This window comes from Perissodus microlepis, chromosome 2 (assembly GCF_051167445.1).
Source record: "Perissodus microlepis isolate ML-2025 ecotype Zambia chromosome 2, ASM5116744v1, whole genome shotgun sequence".
Taxonomy (NCBI): Eukaryota; Metazoa; Chordata; class Actinopteri; order Cichliformes; family Cichlidae; genus Perissodus; species Perissodus microlepis.
In genome coordinates, this window is record NC_140462.1 from 23,255,243 (window position 1) to 23,277,728 (window position 22,486).

At 41.7% G+C, this 22,486-nt stretch overlaps 1 protein-coding gene across 2 annotated transcripts in view; it reads right to left on the bottom strand.

The window, feature by feature from the left end:
• Positions 1 to 21,561, bottom strand: part of cplx2b (complexin 2b) — a 59,631-nt gene extending 38,070 nt beyond the window's left edge. For both annotated transcript variants that reach the window (XM_084952966.1, XM_084952957.1), the window contains exon 1: positions 21,401 to 21,561. The gene's annotated coding sequence lies outside the window, so the exon portion shown is untranslated. The remainder of the gene's footprint in view (positions 1 to 21,400) is intronic.
• Positions 21,562 to 22,486: the final 925 nt, after the last annotated feature.

A 22,486-nucleotide genomic window follows, 5' to 3' on the forward strand; every position in this document is an offset into this window, starting at 1 on the left:
GCACAGATCACTGCCGCTTGATGCTTGAATATTACTACAATAATAAATTCTCATGTGTCACGACTGAACAAGTACTGAAGGTGCTCATTTATGTTAACGAGTAAAGACAGTATGTGCAGTCTGAACTGCACCAGTTTCATTCATGTTTTTATTTATAAGGTTGCTATAACAAAATGTTACAGCTGTGAACATGTTAACTATTATTTGATGTGTGTCACTAATTCATACAGCAAAAACACAAGTTTTGCCTTGAAATGATTTGTAAAAATCCGGCTATTTTACCATCTCTCCATAACTGAAGGTTTTAAACAGTAATAGTGTAGAGGGTTCCTCTGAGAAGACTCTAAAGCTGTGAAACGTGTTCAACGCACACTGAAAGCAGTAGGAAAAAATTCACACAACAAAAACCTTGCAGCAAGGAAAAAAAACAAAAACCATTTGTACACAGGAGAAAAAAGGCTGAGGTTGAGCTCCACGAGAACAGAAAATAGCTGCAAACCTTTCTTTCGCGCAGTAACCGTACACTTCCTGAGATGAATGTGTCCAAAAACAAGGAGAAGAATGATGACGATGATGCACCAAAATGCAGTGCGTGTTCCTCTGCCGCTGTTTGTACGGGACAGATGTCCTGAGAGGGGTGGATGCTTCATTATGCATGGACAGATAAGTGGTTTGACTGTCTGCTCCGCTGTGCAGGACAGATCTGGGTTAAAGGCGCTGCTTCTCCAAAGATGCACGGAAACACATCCACAGATAAAGAACTGTGTTTTCTGCACAGCAAGGTGTCCAATGGAGTCAGTGTCCGCACCTTCTGGTTGGTACATGAAAATCAAAAGTCAAGAAGGCCTCCAAAGTGAGCAGGATTCATCTTTTGACCAAGAATACTTCAAAATACATTTTTAAAAATCTAAAAGCAGACCTGCAGCTTAAGCTCTGATCAAAGCGTTCTGATTCGCATCGATCTGATGCTTGGATGCCGATCGGGTTTACTGAACCATTTTTATTTTCTCATTCCTCAAAGGAAGAAGGAGATTTGCGTTGATGTACTCTGATACAGTACTTAACTTAGGTGTTCTTTTGGACAGCTCCTTTAAACTTGATAAACAAGTGTCCTCTGTAGTACAGTCTAGCTTTTACCAACTACGACAAATCTCTAAGGCTAAGCATTACATACATGGATCCATTACATGGATCTTGAAAAACGTATCCATGCCTTTGTTACTTCAAGATTAGACTAGGGCAACTCCCTTTACCTGGGCCTCCAATCTGCCCTTCTTCATAAACTGCAACTTGTCCAAAATACAGCAGCACGCCTTTTAACTGGTACTAGAAGATTTGATTCTATTACTCCAAACCTTGCTCACCTACATTGGCTGCCCATCAAATATCGGATTGATTTTAAGATTTTATTGCTTACATTCGAAATCGTAAATAATATTGCGCCGTGCTATTTAACTGAACTTCTCCGCCTGTATACTCCTAGGAGAGCACTTCAATCATCGAGTCAAACGCTCTTGGTGCAACCTAGGTCCCGGCTGAAAACCAGAGGTGATCGTGCCTTTGCCATTGCTGCACTTAACCTCTGGAACAGCCTTCCAGCTGATATTCGCGCTTCAGAATCTATTCAATATTTAAAACACGACTGAAAACTTATTTATTTGATCTTGCATTTTCGATTAGTTAGTGATTTATCAGATGTACACTTTGTACTTTTATTGCATTTGTATGTAATTTTCACCTATTGTGTTACTGGGTTTTTCCAGTTGATATTTCTGTGTTGATTTTACCTAACTTTTATACTAGGAGTGAAATATTTCTTTTAACATAGTACTCCCGGGTTAATTAGTGCTTTGTTTCGTCTGGAAATGTATTTGTACTCTACTATTGCACCGATATGTAATTACTTTTATTTCATATTTTACTATTGAAAAGCACTTTGGTGTACCTCTGGTGTGTGCTATATAAATAAAGTATTGATTGACTGATTGATGTTGATGTGGCTGTTTGAGCCTTAACTTACACACAGTGCAAAGAAAACGTGTCCTACTTCAAATAGTTAGGTAACAGATAAATTTAGACATCTGAAGTTTGTCAAAGTCTATATTTGGCAAACCGCTCCACATCTTTCACATCTCTCAGAGTTGAAATGACTCTTTTCCTTTTTTGGGTTTCATTTTCTTTCTTGTTCCATTTATTTCAACTTTTACACACCATCCTCCACTGATTACACATGCACACAAAATGTTCTGTCAAAGAACCAAACTCCTCTCCATTGGTTATGAAACCCTGTTAGAAATGCAGGAAATAAAGCCAGCCATGGCTGTTTTCTCATGTTGGATTCCAAACGAGTATATGACCAGAATGTAAGAGATAATGAGATGCGTTCGTTGGTATGAACGTGTGACAGATTACTGCTGAATATAAATGCTGTTTGTTTCTTCCTTCAGCTATTTTTCCTGTCAGAGCGTTCACTCTATCCTCCTCCCTCCCGTTTCACTCCATTGGGGTTAAGAGGGCTGTGGTAAGTGGCCGGCAGCATGCTGGGAGGGTGGGTGGCGATGCTGTGTGGGTGGGAGGTTTGTTACGCCTGCCAACTGCTCGAGTGATGAATGCTGCTGAGAGAGGGAGAGCTGTGCTGGAAAAAGGAAATTAAAAAAATACTGGACGCTTACATTTACTTTACTGTCAGGAGGATTTCAACTATATTTTTACTGTTTTCCAGTTTTTCCTGTGGAATCACATTTTCTTTGCGGCATCATCTTCAAATATTTTGTTGCTGATATTTGTTATTTAGCAATTTGGGATAAAAAATTAACCTGAAATCATGATCATCCATGATTTACTGACAGCGGCCTTATTGATTAATACATTTTGCTTTGTGTGGGAGGGGTGTAATCAAGTTACGCCCTGTTAGCTCTTCCAGCGGGTGATTAGCATTAAACACAGAGCTTAAAAACACAAAGAGCAAAGGCTGCGGTCTGACAGAGGCCCCGCATACAGTCGCATTGTTTTTAGAGTGTATATCAGATAATTGCAGAGCTTACTGCACACAGCAGGAAGTCTTGGGAAACTGTATTGAATCCAACACTGAAGCATTTTGTTTAAATGTGCATGCGTGCCAATACTGGTCAACTGCAACATAGTTATAAACTGAAGTCTAGAACGATACTTTATGCATTTCAATTAAAATCAGTGATTAAAGCGTTGAGACAGACATCGAGGCTGGCTTCATACAATTTATTTGCACCTATTAGAAACACCAGTGCTCAACAAAAACGAGGTAACACAGCTGACCTACCAACAGCTTAACCTGGAATATATCTTCCTTTTACATGTCAGAACCTTCCACTTTTACCTTTAGACCCCAAATATGTTATGATATTGCTGGTCTTTCTCTATCAGACTTCATTAGCCCTGGAGGATTCTGACCACAGATGGACAGACAGAGCTGTCCAGAGATGTTGGCAGTGACAACAACATCACAAAGAAACTCTCTTTGTGTGTAATCGTTGTTGATCTTTGAATGAGGTGAATGAGGTACAGTCTTATACAGAGGGCTACACAGGGCTCCAGGGTGCGTGGTCAGTGCAGTGTGTATGTGGTTTGTGCTGAGCCCAAATACCGTAACATTCTTTTCACGCCCAGATGTGCTGCATATATCTAAAAGCCGTCAGAAGGAAGAACGCTAAAAGTCCACAGAGACCACAGTACAGTGAGATGCAGGAGATTTGACCCCAAATAAATTATTCATGGAGAGAAAACTACAGCAGCAGAGTTTAGAAAGATGGTGAAATGGATAGCAGTGCGTACAAGTGGCTTCAGTTTGTCCAGATATTAACTGGCACACTTCTCATCATGACTGGAGGTGAAGTCTACACCAGCCTCAACTGTAGAGCATCACGTTGAGTTGGTTCATAATTGATGAAAGCAGATACTCCATCTGGGACAACTCATGGCATCTCAACACAAACACCTGCATGTTCATTTTTTTTTGTTTTTCTCGCAGGTGCAGAGATTAATCAGATCATTTAAGAGCTGCTGTGGACGGGAGGTGCAATTAGAGCATCCTGAAACTGTTTTAAGACTTGAAAAAGTTTTTCAAATCTTCTCGATTATGTATCAATAAAAACAACAAGAGCGTCTCCAGTGTTCTCCATATGCATCCACTCCATTGTCCAGTCCATGTACAGAGATCTAATTCTAATTCATGACCTATTTCTGTTCTAGGCCTCGTACGGTGAAACGAGACACTACAGTCACGCTGCCAACATTGTGCTGAACAGTGTAGCGGGGCCAAGTTTTGCCCCATTTCCTGTTACAGACTTGCAGTGTGAAGAGCACCATGATAAGCACAGTGACAGCTGTGTGTTAAACACGACTTTAGAGGCCTCAGAGCAGCGGCAGCTCACCAGAGCAGGCTAATGCCCACATACATGAAGACTTCCTGTGCAAAACACAAAGAGAGGACAATGAAACGTGCAACTGAAAAACCCAGCATACCGTTTCAGCAGGACTTTGGTCTGAATATACTGAAGGCGGTCAGCTGGAATTGAGCAAAATGGCTTTGCTTTGGCGTGGACACAGTGTGGACTGAGTGATGCGAGTGCAGTTAATTAAGTTGGGATTGTGGACAGTGATTCATTACATGGCTGATTGAACAATAAATCGCCGTGTTTTCTGAGGGGTGAGATGAGGGGCTCTGTGAAGCCGAGGTCTAAGAGCGGAGACCAAAGAGACGGAGAAACCCTAAAACTGATGTGGTTCTGAGAAAAAACAAAAATAATGAGTTGAAAAATTACTTTTCCCTGCCGTTTCTTTATTGAGCCAGTTTTGTAAGAGAAAAGAAAAAATAGGAATTTGTGAATTAGAAAGAAATTTTGTCATTTTTACATGAAAATGTCTTTTCAGTTCATTGGACCATTTTAATTCTAGTCATATCCCACTCATTTTAAACTACATTAAAAATCTGAATTCTGAACTTGTCTTCTACCATTCATACTACTTCAAGTCAGCCACACAAACCAGCTGATTCCGTTTCATATAAAGCTCAACCTTTCTGACAAGTCCCGACCTCTCTGCAGGATTTAATTTTCCTGTAAGTCTTTGGTTTTGAAGGTTTCTTCTGTGTGTGGAGCAGATTGCAATCATGCCATGCACATTCTCATGTTTGTCCATTTCTGTCATTTGATAATACAATACATGCAAAAACACAGGAGAAAACATGCACTGAGTCAAATAATGTAGTTTTTTTTTTAAAATACAACTGAATTCAACACCTATACACACAGTCAACATTTTTTTCCCTTTAAGACCCAGTCTTACAGATTAAAATGGATAATAATAAAAGAAAGTCATCCAGATGATTTTCAGCCTTTGACTCCACCACAGCAGCAAAGAAGACATCAAGGTGAAGACACCACGTCAGAGTGAAGCAGTAAAATGCACTGAGAGCGCTCCGTCTCTTCACCCTCCCTCCTGGTGCACAAGCTGCTTTTTCTCCCAAGTCAGCCAGAACTGTCGCCCATTGGCAAACGCTGACACGGTGAACCACGGCAACAGGTGCCAAAGGGTCGTTGCCAGGGCAACAGAGGCAATTTGCATCAGCCAGTAGATAAGCGTTAAAGGAAGGAAGACATGCAGGCTAAGTTTAAGAAGCAAACTGCATCTGCTGCCACTTGTGGGCCTCAGACAACACCAGGACGAATGTGATTAGCTGATGCATGCAGGGCTACATAACATTTATGTGACAGCTCCACCGTCCACCACAGCCCTGACATGTGAATGTCATTTCATTTGATCCTAATATGTATAGAGGAGAAGTGCTCATTTCCAGTGTCATATTTTGATTCTTCTACACTGTAAGTGTGGCTTCACATGGGTCACAACAATCCTTATTTATCTTACACTGAGCTGTGGTGCCATACTGACTGGCTGCCCCTCATAAACAGAAGGCTTGAACAGCCGGCTGTTAGGGCTTGTGTGATGATCTGTGATGATCATATAAGGATATTCACTCTTTACATCATAATCAGCCCAAAGTAGAAACAAAAACTTCTTAGATAGATAGATAGATAGATAGATAGATAGATAGATAGATAGATAGATAGATAGATATCCCCATATATATATATATATATATATCCCCACGGAGGCCAACCTCAAGCCCATAGCACAAGTCACCATCAAGTGCGGGATCTACCAAGGAGATGCTCTGTCCCCACTGCTGTTCTGCATAGGCCTTAACCCCCTCAGTGAGATAATTGACAAGACTGGCTACGGATACCGACTACGGAATGGAGCAGTTGTCAGCCACCTCCTGTACATGGATGATATCAAGCTGTATGCCAAGAGTGAACGAGACATCGATTCACTGATCCACACCACCAGGATATACAGCAATGACATCGGAATGTCGTGCGGGCTGGAGAAGTGTAGTCGGATGGTAACAAAGAGAGGGAAGGTAGTCAGAACTGAGGGGCTCAAACTACCAGAAGGCAATATTGCAGACATAGAGGACAGTTACAAGTACCTGGGGATCCCGCAGGCGAATGGGAACCATGAAGAGGCCGCTAGGAAAGCTGCAACCACCAAGTACCTGCAGAGGGTCAGGCAAGTCCTGAGGAGTCAGCTGAACGGTAAGAACAAGATCCGGGCTATCAACACCTACACCCTGCCCATGATCAGATACCCTGCTGGGGTAATAGGCTGGCCAAAGGAGATAGAAGCCACTGACATCAAGACAAGAAAGCATGTAGGGTTTCACCCCAAGTCCAGCACCCTGAGGCTGTACGCTAAGCGGAAGGAAGGGGGCCGGGGACTGGTGAGTGTCAGCACCACAGTCCAGGATGAGACAAGGAACATCCACAAATACATCATGAAGATGGCCCCAACTGACAGCGTGCTCAGTGAATACCTCAGGCAGCAGAAACCCAAGAAAGTGGAGGAATGCGAGGAACCATCATGGAAGGACAGGCCCCTGCACGGTATGTACCACCGGCAGATAGAGAAGGTGGCTGATATCCAGAAATCCTACCTGTGGCTGGACAAAGCTGGACTGAAAGACAGCACGGAAGCACTAATCATGGCAGCACAGGAACAAGCACTAAGCACAAGATCCATTGAGGCTGGGGTCTATCACACCAGGCAAGACCCCAGGTACCGGCTGTGTAAAGATGCTCCAGAGACAATCCAGCACATAACAGCAGGGTGTAAGATGCTAGCAGGCAAGGCATACATGGAACGCCATAACCAAGTGGCCGGCATAGTATACAGGAACATCTGTGCCGAGTATAAACCTGGAAGTTCCGAGGTCAAAATGGGAGACGCCCCCAAGGGTGATGGAGAATGACCGAGCTAAGATCCTGTGGGACTTCCAGATACAGACGGACAAAATGGCAGTGGCTAACCAACCGGACATACAGGGAGTGCAGAATTATTAGGCAAGTTGTATTTTTGAGGAATAATTTTATTATTGAACAACAACCATGTTCTCAATGAACCCACAAAACTCATTAATATCAAAGCTGAATGTTTTTGGAAGTAGTTTTTAGTTTGTTTTTAGTTTTAGCTATTTTAGGGGGATATCTGTGTGTGCAGGTGACTATTACTGTGCATAATTATTAGGCAACTTAACAAAAAACAAATATATACCCATTTCAATGATTTATTTTTACCTATGAAACAAATATAACATCTCCACATTCACAAATATACATTTCTGACATTCAAAAACAAAACAAAAACAAATCAGCGACCAATATAGCCACCTTTCTTTGCAAGGACACTCAAAAGCCTGCCATCCATGGATTCTGTCAGTGTTTTGATCTGTTCACCATCAACATTGCGTGCAGCAGTAACCACATCCTCCCAGACACTGTTCAGAGAGGTGTACTGTTTTCCCTCCTTGTAAATCTCACATTTGATGATGGACCACAGGTTCTCAATGGGGTTCAGATCAGGTGAACAAGGAGGCCATGTCATTAGTTTTTCTTCTTTTATACCCTTTCTTGCCAGCCACGCTGTGGAGTACTTGGACGCGTGTGATGGAGCATTGTCCTGCATGAAAATCATGTTTTTCTTGAAGGATGCAGACTTCTTCCTGTACCACTGCTTGAAGAAGGTGTCTTCCAGAAACTGGCAGTAGGACTGGGAGTTGAGCTTGACTCCATCCTCAACCCGAAAAGGCCCCACAAGCTCATCTTTGATGATACCAGCCCAAACCAGTACTCCACCTCCACCTTGCTGGCGTCTGAGTCGGACTGGAGCTCTCTGCCCTTTACCAATCCAGCCACGGGCCCATCCATCTGGCCCATCAAGACTCACTCTCATTTCATCAGTCCATAAAACCTTAGAAAAATCAGTCTTGAGATATTTCTTGGCCCAGTCTTGACGTTTCAGCTTGTGTGTCTTGTTCAGTGGTGGTCGTCTTTCAGCCTTTCTTACCTTGGCCATGTCTCTGAGTATTGCACACCTTGTGCTTTTGGGCACTCCAGTGATGTTGCAGCTCTGAAATATGGCCAAACTGGTGGCAAGTGGCATCTTGGCAGCTGCACGCTTGACTTTTCTCAGTTCATGGGCAGTTATTTTGCGCCTTGGTTTTTCCACACGCTTCTTGCGACCCTGTTGACTATTTTGAATGAAACGCTTGATTGTTTGATGATCACGCTTCAGAAGCTTTGCAATTTTGAGATTGCTGCATCCCTCTGCAAGATATCTCACTATTTTTGACTTTTCTGAGCCTGTCAAGTCCTTCTTTTGACCCATTTTGCCAAAGGAAAGGACGTTGCCTAATAATTATGCACACCTGATATACGGTGTTGATGTCATTAGACCACACCCCTTCTCATTACAGAGATGCACATCACCTAATATGCTTAATTGGTAGTAGGCTTTCGAGCCTATACAGCTTGGAGTAAGACAACATGCATGCAGAGGATGGTGTGGACAAAATACTCATTTGCCTAATAATTCTGCACTCCCTGTAGTGGTGGTAGAGAAACACAAGAAGACGGCCGTAGTGATCGATGTAGCGGTTCCGAATGACAGCAACATCAGGAAGAAGGAACACGAGAAGCTCGAGAAATACCAAGGACTCAGAGAAGAGCTCGAGAGGATGTGGAGGGTGAAGTTGACGGTGGTCCCAGTGGTAATCGGAGCACTAGGTGCAGTGACTCCCAAGCTAGGCGAGTGGCTCCAGCAGATCCCGGGAACAACAGCGGAGATCTCTGTCCAGAAGAACGCAGTCCTAGGAACAGCTAAGATACTGCGCAGGACCCTCAAGCTCCCAGGCCTCTGGTAGAGGACCCGAGCTTGAAGGATTGACCGCCCACAGGGCCGAGTGGGGAATTTACACACACACACATATATATATATATATATATATACACATATATATATATATATATATATATATATACATATACATATATATATATACATATATATATATATATACATATATATATATACATATACATATATATATATATACATATACATATATATATATATATATATACATATACATATATATATACATATACATATATATATACATATACATATATATATATATATATATATATATATATATATATATATATACATATATATATATATATATATATATATATATATATATATATATATATATATATATATATATATTTTTTTTTTTTTTTTTTTTTTTTTTTTTTAAATATGGAAAAAGTATCTGAACCTAAATTATCAAGGTCAGCCAGAAGTTTGTGTGTTTAGCACAAGGATTACTTGCATTATTGAAAACCTTGGCCGTGTTTAGCATAACTGTAACAGTATATTAAAGCAAATGAGGAAAAGCATAATAAAACTGCTGTTAGATAATCAAAACTATGAGTTTGCATTTTTAAGCAGAAAGTAAGGGGGTCAAAGTGACGTCACATCACACTGACCCCGAGCCCACTACAAGTCCATTAAATGTCTGAGTGGTCATTAAAAAGCAATAAATGTGAAAATGTTTTACAGTGAGTCACCTAATGGGAAACAAAGTGAAATCTATCACAGGTGTGAGACTCGTAATGAGCCAGGGAGGCATCGATGACTCATACAGGTTTTAGAATGAGTCATCAATTTAGAGCCGCTGCACAGCGCATCTGTCTGGGTACAAAGAGACAGGCAGGTAGACTGGGATAATCAGAAAAGCAGGCAGATGTGTCGAGGGACAAACGGACCAGACGATGTGTCGCTTAGCAAACTGATACGTTGAATGAATATCAGCCGAAGCAGCTGACAGGCAGTCACACTGATATACAGATAATTAGGTATTGACAGGGAACAAGGGATCAAGTACAGCCAGATGGGAAAATGATGACTGTTTAAGGAGCACGTTGCCAAAAAAAAAAAAGAAACTCAAACAAAGCACCCAGAAATGCTGATGTGAAGCAAAATGTCTTATTATTCTGTCGTCTAGATTTCCTTGAGACTAATGTGTGCAAGAGCGGTTTAAAAAAATCTGATAAAAGTTTAGTTATTGGATTTAACTGAACGCCAACATACAAAAGCACAATTTATTACTAATTGTCGAAATATATTACGCGATGAGCACAAAGACAGTGTGAGGAAAGTGCCTTAAGAAAGTCAGTGAAGCCATAAAGGGATGTTGGTAAACTTCTGAGGACTAGTCAGATCCAAAATGAAGATACAGACTGTCATGGTCCTGGGTTGCTGATCCAGTGCTGTGTGTTTATGGACTAATCATTATGGTGTTTCTAGAGTCACTCATATTTCCTAGTTTAGTTTTTCTTGTTGTTTATCCCTAGTGGTTCTGGTTTTGTCTGCAGTGTTTCCTGTGCTTGCCAGTCTTGTTGTCATGTCCTGTCCATTATAGTCTTCGTCTCTGTGTTCTGTCTTTAGCACACTCCTTAACGTCTCTCTCTCTCCTCCTCTGTCTCTCCTATTGATAAGATTTATTTTGAAGCTACCTTGTCTCAGGTGTATGTTCAGTTTTGCTTCCCCTGTTCCATCAGTCAGATTTGTTTCTGCTGTGTTTCCACTTGTGTCCCATCCTCTTGTTATCCCGTGTATTTAAGTCTCTAGTTTATCACTGTTCCTCGTCACGTCAGCAGTCTTCATGTCCTCCTGCTGTGTGCTTCATGTTTTGCAGCCTAGTTACCACGCCAGGAGTTTATTGTTTTGTGCTTTGAGTTTGTAGTTCTCAGCAATAAAGCTGATTAAGTTCATGTTTCATCTTTGGAGTCCTGCATTTGGGTCCAGCCTCTGCTTGCCACACAGCCAGACCCTGACACAAACTGCAGTGAGACACAATAGCAGAGTGGAGATAGCAGTGCTCAGATGAAGCAGAAATTAACCTCTATCAATATGATGGACAGAAATAACCAACTTTACCACATGCTGACGGTCTTCTACTAAATATGTTGAAAGTCTTCGATGGGCAAACCTTCTGTCATTACACTGGAGCTTCATCCACAACAACCATAAGTGTAACTCTGTGTGTGTGTGTGTGTGTGTGTTCCTGTCTAGCTATCTTTGTGAGGACCGAAATCTGCATTCTACTATACTTGTGAGAACCAACAGTCACTTGTGAGGACATACTCACCGGTCCTCACAAGTTTGAAGGCCTGTTTGAGGCTCAAAATGTGGTTTTAGTGTCAGGGTTACAATTAGGTTATGGTTAGGTTTAGGGTAAGGGTTAGGTAGGACTGGACGATATATCGAGTTTTTTTAAATTATCGATATATTTTTATACGAGATATAAAGGTGTGACAATATCGTTTATATCGATATAGTATTGAAGTCCAATTTATAATGTTAATCGATATAATCGATATAATGTTACGTTATAATTATACTTGTGGAGCCGCAAGTTTGCCTCTCTTTCGTCCACTTTTGTCTCTACGCAACATTACTCGGCCTCGCCTCTCCTTCACTGAACACAACTCCCCCTCCCCCATCGCTTCACCTGCAGGCAACGACAAGATGGACACGGCAAATCTCCGCTAACGAGTTACCGCGGATTGCCCCGTGCGTGGGGCTGGACGGCGTCAACGTGTTAGCGAGCTAATTGCGCTAACGAGCTAACAATATGCAGCCCCTGTGGGGATTTTAGGCCATGGGCTGCATGGCCTAAAACCCTTTCATTTTCTCAAAATTTGACAGCGCGCCTTATATATGAATTCTGGTTGTGCTTACTGACCGCGAACCGATTTTATGTGGTACACGGTGCTCCGCAATCTGTCAAAAATGTTTTAGTACAACTTTGCAGCTGCACCGCTTGATGGCTTCAGACTACAGCTACCGTAGTCGCGGAGTAATACGCTTAGTAATACGGAGTAATCACCTCACGGAGTAATACGTACAGTGCATCAACGTAATATTACTGTATTGTGTGTGTATAAGGACCATAAATGGCACCTGTAAGAGACGTGGTTACGAAGCAGATTTCAAACTCAAGGCTGTCAGTCACGCAGTAGAATTTGGGAATATAGCAGCTGGAAATCTGTCTTTGTTATTATGCTCAGCGTCTGTTAGTTTACATTTTGACTGCACAGTTGTGAGCTTTTTGTTATGCACAAAAACAACATTGTTTTCTTTTATTTATGGCGAATTATTATTTAATAAATGATGATATTATTTTTTTGAGTAATTTCTTCATGTACATCTACGCTGTATGTTAATAAAAGTGCCTGTGTGACATCTGGGACACAGCTTTGACTAAGAACTCTCTTTTTGTTCTTACCTTATGGCTTTAAAAAATATATATATCAAGATATCGTATATCGTCATCCAGCTAAAAAATATCGAGATATGAATTTTGGGTCATATCGCCCAGTCCTAGGGTTAGGCATTCATTTTCAATGGTTATGGTTAGGGTAAGGGGCTAGGGAAACCATTATGTTAATGAAGGTCCTCACTAAGATGGCTGAACGGGCTTGTGTGTGTATGTGTGTGGGGCCTCTAGTCTGAATAAGGTGTTCAGTCACTCAGTAAACAGTAACCAAGAGTTTTGAGGCCGTTGTCTCCACAATGTAGGAGCGAGCCTCTCGTGTCTGACTGTGCCTGCTGTTTGTAAGGTCTCGGGTGTTTGCGTGCTCTACATTTGTAAGGATTCAGGGGTTTTATTGTAATTTCAGCACATGAATTCACTCGATGTGAAACTACATTTAGCACTCAGATTCTGGCTAAGGCCATCAAGAGCAAGAAACACATTTACAGTGTGACTATAAATAAGAAACATCCACAATGGGCTGTACATTTGTTAAAAACATCAGAATTAGAAAAAGAAAAGGAAGATGTGTCACTGAAACTAAAAATGCCAAATCAAACGTGTGGAGCTGCCTGCTGTGGTGCCCCCTTGTGACAAAGAAGCAGCTGACAGTAGTAGTAGTAGTATGTGCTCGTTCGAAACTTTATACTGTTCAAGCAAAACAATTTGAACTGCCAACTCTTTTGGGTAGTGACCCCCAAAAACATCAATAAAACTATGAAAAAAGGGGCAAAATGTCAAATAAAGTGTTTTAGGTTTGCACACCTATCCTTTCTTCATCTCATCAAATCAAAACAAATTTATATTGACTAAACAAAAACAGTCCCGCTGATAAAGGTACGTTAGTTGAATAGGGCTACTTGTTCTAAAATTTTTATTTCAAGGACTTGTTTTTATTTTTTTAAGTTTCTATAATGCTCCATCATGTCCAGCCAGCATGATATATAGAAGAAAAGAACATTTTGAGGCTAAATGAAACCTTATGCCAAACAAGCTAACAAAATCGTACATAATTTAAAAAACTGCAAAAATGTGAAGACAGACTGGATCGGGACAGAAAGCAGAAACAAGCTCCAAACTTATGTTCCATTAATGCCACGGTGCTGCCTCTGAAAAGGTCACCTGGTTTCAGACCACTGAGACATGAATGAAGCCAAATGAAACGGCAAAAAGTTGACTACCCTGAAAATCATCACAGGAGAACAACAAGGTCAATTGTGAGCTGAACGTCTACCCTGGCACTCGTATCTATGCTTATTATTTCCATGTGACAGCATCCCTAACTGTCCCCCGGGTGGTGTTAAACTAGTATCCAACCCTCTCGCAGTAGTTCAGGCTCAGTCGAGCCAGGCGCAGACTGAGCCTCATCAGAGCTCAGCATGAAGCATCAGTTATCTGCATAACATTTCAGAAAGATTAAAAACACTCCATCCAGCCACTATCAGCCCCTGAAAACAGATGGATTAAGTGTCCACGTCAGAGTATGCTGTGTGTGTGAAATTCACTTTAAATTAAATAAAGTTACTTTCATACCACTGAGCTGAATTTTCAGCATATCTGAAGCTTTGGCGCAGCCAGTGTTGGCACGAGGAAGGCCTCCGAGTGTCCTTTCTCACAAACTTGGACAGCTTTTGCATGCCTGATCTCAGCAGGGTTACTCCTGCTACAAAGCATTAGTTTTCATTAATTATTTTCCTAATTACCACAGTAAATCATGTCCACAGATATGATCACAGCTTAGCTGCTTCAAAAGGCGTATTTTTCTAGCTTACAATCAAAATAACCCAAGAGCAATGTTCCCTCTAAGCTGCGCGCGTGCGCAACTGCGCACTGCTGGCACGGTCTCTGCGCACAGAAAATCTGCGTTGCGCACAAAAAAAATCTAACCTGAATTGAAATTAAAATTAATACTTTAACAATTCTGTTTTGCAGTGTTAGTCAGTAAGTGACTGGCTGCTCCCATATGGGATTAGAACGATGCCACCTTATCCCATAGTCCAGCCAATGATGCGATTCACATTCGTATATACGCAGCTAATCAACGTCGTTGACAGGCTATGACAGCGTCCTTATGTGTCGACAACAGTGTTTTAGCTAGCAAAGTGGCGTGGCTGATGTGGAGTGAAGCCACGTTAATGACAACGTGTACAACCATTGGAGATGTGAGCAAGACAGACGGAACAATTGACGGGACACAATAGCAGAAGTGTGGACTTTATACCTGTTTTTAAATTGTGTTGATAGGCCACCTTAAAACCAGAGTCAATAGTCAATAGTTTTGTTGTGTGTGTCAGAACAATGAGGCGACTGCTGAATGTTACAGGTGTTACAGGAGTGATACATCTCCTGTTGTCAGACCTGCAGGTATCAGGCTGTTGTTCTCCTTTATCTCATAGTGGACAGAAATTATTTTTTGGAGTGGCACAAATAATTTGTGTGGCATCAAATTTGATGCAGAACACCTGATTGTTCTGTAAATAGTTTGAAATGTTTATTTAAAAAAAACGCCTTGGCTGCATTTTTAGGTAAACAGCTGCAAAAAAACGTTGTTGTTTGCATAACTCAGTTACTTTTTTGAAGAAGTACTATATAATTGCCCAACATTGGTCTTTATATACTGTATTTTGCAGACACAGAGTTACAGGACTCTCTCCCAGACCACAGACTCATACTCATAATACAAGTCAGAGCTTTATAAAAAAAAAAAAAGAAGTTGTTTTTTCAAAATTGGACTTCAAGTTATTTTTACTTCCAATAGTGTTAACATACTACACAGGTCATGAACAAGATTTTTTTTTAATTTTCATTGTAAGTGGGCTAAAGCAGTTAATTAAAAGTAGTCTAACACAAATGTAAATGCTGTAATTTAATTATTCTAATAAACCATGTAACTTGGATGGATTCAATGCTGGCGTTACCACAGCGCACATGTCTAATGTCGCTCACAGTGGTCCAAGGGACCGCTCAGGGAGTTTGTGTGTTCGCTCAGACACATGAAAAATTAGAGGGAACATTGCCCAAGAGTCCTTTTGCTGACACACAGTGAAGGAAACTGGAATTTCATCAAAAATGTGAAGATCTGAGGCAATGGAAATGAAAAACAGCACTTTCCTAGTCTCAGTGAGACATGTTTGTGCACATGTTTATTAGTACTTTTAGTGCTTTATCATTCTCACACCTACGGCCAATTTCAAATCCCCAGTCCTCACAGCTCCTCACCTCAGAGCTGAGAGAAGTTTAACTTTGATCCACTAAAGTTTCTGTTTCTGTTGTCACTACAAGCTGCTGAATGTCACATATATTCCATGTTCTCTGGTCACTACAAAGAAGCTAATCCTTTTCTGCTGGTCACTCCTCAGTCTTTTAGACTGTCAGAGAAAACCTGTGCAAACACATGCAGAAAGGCCCCAGAGAGACTGGACCACAGAACATTCTTGTTATGAGGTCACATTGCCAACCACTGCACCTCTGCCCCACCCAAGGATAAATGTTTCAAAAGGTATAAAAGTACTTATTAAACCTGCTTAATCATGGGATGCAGGATAGACAAAAACAGTTCACTGTCCTGAATATCACTTTGATAATTCTGACATTCCTGTTTAAAAATCGCTGATTATAGCCTTCAGCTTTTGAGTTTACTGGTCCAAACAACTTACAAAAACAAAGTGGGAATACTGCATGCTGTGTGCATGGAAATCTACTGGCAGTGAAGACTTTACTTACACTATAAAGCAAACGCTATCAAACTCTGGCCTATAAACACCCATAACATGCTGCTGTCATCACCCTCTGATGATGATTGTGGACTTCACTACAAACATGCTGTGTGAAAGCATTATAGAAAACACATTTAGCACCCTTTATGGTGAAACTGCACTTCTCAGCAGTGCAGTCAGATCAGACAGCTGTTTGTCGAGACATGAAGAAAAGAAAAACTCATCAGGAGAAATATACGGTGAAGCACGGCGGCGGCAGCATCATGCTATCAGCTATTCTGATGAAAATGTTAATTTAGATTCTTGGCAGTGCAATAATAATACTCTCAGATGTGGTGACCATTAATTGATCGACTGAATTTATTTACATATATGACTTACTCTCAGATTCTGTCCTATTCTCTTCCAGTGTTCCCTTCATCACAGCTGGTGTCCTGGTGTTATTTTTCGTATGCTGCCATCCACACATAAGGCAAAAAGGCAATGAATGAATACAGTGGTAAATTGAGCCACAAACACAGACACAATGTTTTCAGCACTTAAACTTTTTGAGTAGTCACTTATTTGTACTAGAGAGCGAAGGAAAAGTGAGAGATCTCACGGCGTGAAATCTGTGAGATTCTCTCTAAATAAAGAACTCTGAGTGAAGGTATTGCAGTGCACAGCTGGCTACAAATATTGCATCTTTTATGAAGACTCTTGGGCATGCAGTCACTCCTGCAGAGAAGCTCCTGTAGAGTGACAGCACAACAAAAAGCACACACACACACTCTCTCACACACAAACTGAATTGTTCTTTATACAAATAATCAGGGCGTCACAGATGAAGGTTTCTACCAGTAGTGATTAACCACGACCATAATTATTTTGACTTTTGGTGAAATGTAGAGTGCATATGCCAAATATTTTTGTTAGTTGTTAGAACTTCTGTTAGTCATACTGGATTTTAGACAATAATAAGTCATTTTGAAGAATTTAGACGATCTTCAGCTGATGAACCTTGTGTAAATGTGATTTACCTCACTCTAGCAATCACAGCCTCAACACAGACCTCAATAACAGAGATTGTCTATCATGCAACATGTTGGGTAAACATGCTAATAAATATAAATGCAATATTTTTATTTGTGCACAGATTTCTGCCATGACATGAAACATCATATTTAATGGGCTGTGACTGACTCTGGCTGCCTCATGTGGTGGACTGGCAGCCTGTCCAGTGTGCACCGTGCCTCAGCTGACATATCCCCACCCACCCTGTGACCATGAAGATAGTGTTTCAGGAAGAAAGGATCCCTGATAATGCTAATGTTAGCACAGCAGGGCGGTGTTTTGCCGGTGCAGGCAGCTGCCATCTTCCTATTTTCAGAGCTCAGTCGTTCTTTTTCGTGTTATATTTATTTCATCTTAACTGATTTGTTAAACCTTTAAAATCCAAATATCTGAACTACATGAGATCCTTAACAGGGCAGCATAGTAACATCACTGCCAAAGAGCACTGAAAGTGTGATTACAGAGGAATGCAGACATGTAAAACAAGTGACATAAAGTGTGATGTCCTTTACATTATTTTCAGTAACATTTTATTTGTCGAAAAACTGAACAAAATTCACACAAACAGCTTTTATAGTGATCATGCATCCAGAGTGACTAACACAAGATAATGGCCTATCAGCGCAGTGATAGAGGTCTGTTTGTGGCAACAGTGGGGTGACAGACAGAGCGAGAATGCCAACACGCCGGGCAAATTTTTTCTGTGCAGCTGTCACTCAAACGTCTCACAGCTCAGGAGCACAAAGCCAGCGATGCTCGGTTTTATTCAACTGTTGAACACTGGCTGATTTTCTTTTGTGAGAACAGAAAAACAATGCAGTGCTGATCATGGAAATGCATTCTTTTCTACGCACACTTACGGGATCAATGCAGAATAGACAGCAGATCATTCTCCTCACCTTGACTGTCTGTGATGTGTGTTTTTAAGATTGCGTTCTGACTCCGGGACTGCCGAGTGATCATCGTCAATAAAAGAGAGCGAGCTGTAGAGGCACCAGTGCAAGCCAAGGCCATAACTTGACCTCCAGCCTCCTTTGCATTGGTTCAGATAGATCAGGTAGTTCATGTATCTCATCAATCCCGAAAATACAATGAAATACATTTTTACTCTTTGTTGTGTTTTTAAGTAAAAAAATAAATGATTAAAGTAGGAAAAATAAATGTTACTGCTAGCATACCGTTTACTGGAGGGGCTGTAACTTTTAAGTCCTTTAGCATGTAAGATTTTTGGTATTTACATATAATAAGAAAACTGAATTTTCAAGAATCAGTTAAAGTAAATTAAGATAAGTAGTAAGTTAAGTTAAATCATACAAACCTAAGTATCCACATTATATCCAATATATGAATAAAATTACAGGTTATCAGAAATCAGCTTTCCAACTGAGCAAATGGCTCGCATGAACAGTTACAGGCTCTCGGGGGTTACATGAAATGCATAATGATACAGGACACGTGTAAAGATATTATTTCAAAAGTAAATCCTGTAAAAAGTAGTTTTCCGATGCCAGCGTCTCTCTGTTTCACGGGATCTGTCTAGTGGCACAAGTTTTTTCCTGATAGCAAAAAACTATCAAGATACTGAAAACAAGGGCACTTCCACCCCCCATATATTGCATGAGTGCATACATATATTGCATGCACGCATGCAATATATGTATTTTTCTGTAAAAATGTGACTCTAACTTCAATAAATACTTTTAAAATAAATAAATGAGATACAAGGTGTTCTCTGGAAGTATAAGCATAAGTATAAGGTCTGCTCTGTGCAGCTGGAGAAGAAGCTGAATGATAATGATAACTGCCACACTGACTAGAACACCGACACATGAGACAGGAAGCGCTGGGGTGCTCTGGTTAGCAGCAGCTAAACTTTTAAAACAAGAGTAATCCCCACTGCTATTCAATCATACAGTTTATGTGAATGGATGAAAAAATAGGAATAAAAACATCAAAATGAGGTGCCAGAAATACTGGAGGGTGTATAAAAAAGGCTGTTCGTGTTGGTGAATAACAAGCCTGACTCTTGTCTGATAAGTTAATTATTGCAGCTCCTGAAGGATTAAGGTGGAAACATTGTTTTTGAACAATACATCTGGATTTAACTCAGATTAAATGTTCTCTCCAAAGGTGGTTGTGGGATTTTTTTTTGTCCAGGAACTATATGGGTTTAGGGAAGCTCTTTGCAGATACAGCAGAAAGGCGAGATGATGTGATGCTTAACATGTAAATAAATTTGCTGTCAGTTACTCGGATGTGAAGGTGGCACTGTGGCAGCAGAGATTACTGCTCCATCTACGGTTGTGTTTGAATCTGGACTGATATGAATATGTCTGATATGATATGAAACCACATGGGATTTCAAATGGCAAAGCTTTTATCATAATATGTGCTATTACTCAACAGCGTTACATACAGTAGCAGAGACCCAAGTGTCATCTCAGCATTGCAGTCAACACAACCACAATCAGAACAACCACACACGTGTCTGGAGTCACAGCAGTCTGTGGGAGCGCTGGGTGAGACATGACTGCCACCTTTATCTCAGGTGGGCTGACCATAAGAATTCAGATATGCATGCAATCTCACACTTTAATGACACTTACAGTGAGAGTATAAAATTACAATTATACTAAATTCTACACTACAAAATGTGGTCAAGTGTTTGGCTGCTTGAGAAAAGGTGGATACACAGGAAGTCATCTACGACTGGCTGCTCCAGTCTGCATATCAAAGTTCATTTTCATTTCAGACTGATCTATGATGGTAGCTGATATGTATGTGTCATGTAGATTAGTTTTATGTTGAGCTGAAAGACAGTTACGTTTTTACACATTTACTTTCTTTCCCTGTGACAGGGAATATAAAAACATAACAATACAAACATTTAGTTAATGCAGGAACGTCTGAGAGACATTTTACTGCTGAGCTGTTTGTCTGTGGCACACATCGTAAACTAACCCATCCAGGATCAGGCACCAATGAAGGCTCTGACACTGTCAGTGAAATCTTTATCTGAAATAAACATCGTGCTCAGAGCTGTGAGAGTTGCAGTAACTGTGTCTGTGAGAACCATGCGGTGGAAACTTGAGTAAATGATCCGCTGCTCTTACGTATCTACAGGTGATTGGCTGGGTGCCTCACTCATTTCCACACACACCGCCTATCAAACGCTAATCAAAAGCGCGTGCGCATGCACGGAGGCACACACACTTGATTTTCACGATGCCAAACACAAACGGAGACTTCCTCTGTGACGGCACCCTCTGCTCATAAAGCTAATCAGCGCGCTGGCTGCTATAAATAATTCCGGCTCTCCGCCGGCCGGCCCCGCCGACACCAACACTGCGGAGAACCGGAGCCAGCCAGGCCCTCCTCCTCCCTCGGCTGACTCCCCTACAGCCTCGTCCTCCTCTCCCGTCTCTGTCACAAAACGCACACCTTTGAATGCGAGTGATGGCGGCGGAGGATTGAGGAGATCCGCCTTTACCTGGAAGAAAACGGAAGGCACAGGGCGAGAGGGGAGAGGAGGAGCAGGAGGGAGGGGGAGATATCCGCAGCATGCCTTTGTGTTCCGCGCCCCGGTGCCAGAAGTGGCTCTTTCAGCCCACAGCCGCGCGGATTGTGCACAGACATCGCGCCAGCAGGTGAAGCGCGTACCTGCAGCCCGCCCGCGTGCACAAACACACCGAGACCAAAACAGCCTCACGCCTAAAACCGTCTGCCTCACCGAGAGTGCCAGCTCCCCCTCCATCCATCCGAGCTGCAGCACTAATGCACAAACAAGCACGGAGCACCGGGGGTCCCCGCGGCGTCCCGGAAGCGCGGGCTCTCTCATCGTCTAACATGCGCTGCGTTTGCTTTCACTAACCTGATGCGTCTGAAGGACCGAGGGGCCGAAGGGATCCCGACCAGTCTGCAGGAGAGCTTTCGTTTGATGCCTGTCCTATATCCAGTCTCTCTCACACACACACACGCGCGCGCTCTCTTTCTCTCCACCACCCCCTCTTGCGCACTATTACCTCACAGCCTCCACTCTGTTCCTCCAAGACGAGAGAGAGAGAGAGAGAGAGAGAGAGAGCATATGGCGACAGATTCTCAACAGGAGCGCGAATCCGTGTAAAAGTAGAGACGCTGCTTTGTGCTTTGTTTAAATTCTCCAAAGTGCGCACGCGACCACCAACAAGTGAGCCTGTTAGGATACACATAAAGTTCATTCAAAGAGAACAGTGTTTAAGCTGACAAAGGTGCACAATTAAAAAGAGGCCAGAACACAAAATAGGATTTTACCCTCAGAGGTTTTAATGGGGTGTCGGTGAATTCATTTATTTTTATTGCGGGCGTGAATATTCCAGTTTACAGTATGCCATCTATTTTATTTTGTCAGATGTGATCAGAGGACACTTTGATAACCGAATGCTACATCTTTCACATAGAGGCCTGACACTGCCATTTAAAAAATAGCATTCATAGAAATATACATGTGGACCAGGTGGGCGCACGACAGGAAGCCAGCTGCAGCAGCTGTTTGTAAATTCAAAGTTAGCCTGCTGTACACGTAGAAGTGAAAGAAAGCACCAGACAGGGGGACTTGCATGTGTCACTTTAATTTTGAACAATGCAGGCTTCAAGGGAAAGTTTGGAAGTTTAAAATAGCCTAGAGTCGTCAAACAGCTGGTCCTGAGTCATCAAGCCCTCATGGGAGTTGAAACAGTGACATGAAATAACAGGATGTTCAGATTTTATTGTCATGCAGCTGTAGGTAGTTTATAACTTAATAAATGCCCACAATGTGACCGAGAACAGATGCAAAGGCCACATACTGGCTTTTATTTCTTTATGAATCAAAACAATGGTGCCGCTGATGCATTCGGGGCCAGCAGCTCTCAGAGCAGCCTGCGTAGCCGGAGGCCGTCAATCCGAAGCCTCGTGATGCCTAACGCTAATGCACTCATTG